The sequence below is a fragment of the Cyanistes caeruleus genome, chromosome 20 (genome assembly GCF_971803275.1).
Source record: "Cyanistes caeruleus chromosome 20, bCyaCae1.hap1.1, whole genome shotgun sequence".
NCBI lineage: Eukaryota > Metazoa > Chordata > Aves > Passeriformes > Paridae > Cyanistes > Cyanistes caeruleus.
The window spans coordinates 4008511-4010573 of record NC_141720.1 but is presented as its reverse complement, the minus strand read 5'-3'; positions in this window follow the sequence as shown (position 1 = coordinate 4010573).

Below are 2063 nucleotides of genomic sequence, written 5' to 3'. Positions count from 1 at the left end.
GTCACACCCCAAAACGAATCCATGCCAGCCCAGTTTCAGCCCACGGGGGCCAGGCTCACCTAGGAGCTGGCAGGTGACTCCACCTGGCCTGAAGCTATTTACTGCTGTTTGAAGGATAAAAGTAACAAAAAAATGCAGCGTCCTTGCAGTGAAATCTGCATGAGCCAAGGCTGGGCTGTCCCATGTGAGTCCTTGGGCATTCTGTGCTTACACAGGAGGGACTGGCCCCTGAGTCCAGTGGTTGAGATAAGGTCCTAAAGGCAGATCTGTTGTGGTTCTGGACACTTAAATATGTTCATTTATTCCCTCTGTTTTATTTATTCATTCTTATCACAGGAGGGAAGACATAGTTATATCCACCCTTGGGTGCTGGGACTGATTTTCCTACCAGGTCAGAGTTTAAATAAATCATTCCCTACCATGCTGTGCTCCCCTGCCAATATTTAATCAAAAAAAAAGGATGTGGGGGGAATTGCTGCCTTGCAGTCCTGGTGCTCACCCCAGCTTTACCCATTGTTCCACAGTGGAAGTTGCCTCAGGTTCAGCTCATTCTAAAGGCCAGGACGGAACATTTTATATTTTTTTTAAAGTTGTGCGTGACTTTCAGGCTGAAGCTGCTGTTTGGTTTGTAAGGACAGAAATAGGACTGTGGATATTAACTGCTAACAAATAACTGTCTGATACAACAAAGCAGATCATCACCTCCTCCCTCTGCAAACTTTTGTTTTTTTCCTGATGCCATTGAAAACAGGTTTTTTTCCCCCTATTTTTGACAATGCAGCAGAGAAACTAAAGGTTTGCTTTCCTTGGGTGGATACCAGATAGGATACTGCAGGGAGTGGGGTGCTGGATGCTGCTGATCAATTTGAATTAGCAGGCACTTTAATTCTGAATTTGCAATTTATTTGCTGTGCAATCAGGGCAAGAACATAAGTGGAATGAAATAAAAATTGAGGTCTCAACTCAACAGTATTCGGTAGTAGATTACCTATGGTTATGTGCATAATTTTCAATTCCTTATCTGTCTTTCCCAGACAGGTGACCCAGAGTTATTAGCACTGTTTATGTCATTAACTACTGGGCTGGGACTGTGATTTCAGAACACTGGATGTGAAATTCAGATCTCCTGAGCACCCTCTAATCGTGTTCATTTGGGCTGATCTCCCATCTCTAGTCCTGGCTAATCTAGGATTTGATAAAAAAAAATCAGGATGCAGCCTTCTCCAACTCCTTCACAGTTTAATCTGTGCGTGCAAAGGTCATGCAAAGCAAGCTGACACTGTGAGGGAAGGGGAAATATCCCTGGGACAGCACAGATCCACCTCAGCCCCACTGAGAGGAATATTTTCAGTGTTATGGAGCTCAGCTAGGGGCAGAACCACACAAACACTCCGGGGTGCAGGGCAGAGGCTCCCTCCAAGCAGAGCAGAGCAGCAAGACGTCCTTTTGCATGTCTGGTTTATGTGTTGGAGGCCAGTAAACAGTGCTCATCAGCAGAGATCCATTGATGGCCTTTCCCTGCTGCCACAGGGGCTCCAGGGCTTGGGGCTGTCCCCATGGCCAGGAGGTGAGTGAAATGCTCCCAGTGTGGGATGAGAGGAGGTTTGCTCTCAGCTGGGTGTGCTGTGGCACTGCTGCTGCTCCCAGGGGTGGCCCTGGCTCCCCACCTGCTCCAGCCCATCCCTGGGGACAGGGAAGAGCCTTTCTGTCTCTGAGGGACCTGCCTATGCACCTGCACAGGGTGTGAGCTCAAGAGAGCAGGGAGCACAACAGCAGACTCTTGCTTCCTACTTTGGACAGGTAAATGTGGTTCTTCTTCTGCCTTTACAACGAAGTGCGTCACTTTTGGACAATAAACAGCCTGAATTGCTCACAGGTCCTTGGAGCTGTGGTGTGGCACGTGGAAAATTCTGGTTCAGTGACCCAAAAAGCACTTTGAGCTTCTCCAGGCACCACATCACCACATCTCTGATCACTCAGTGCTGGACCAGGGCAGTCAGCACCACCCAGCCTGTTTTATGGATGACACCACTGCTTTCCTTGCAAAGGATAACCATTTCTCT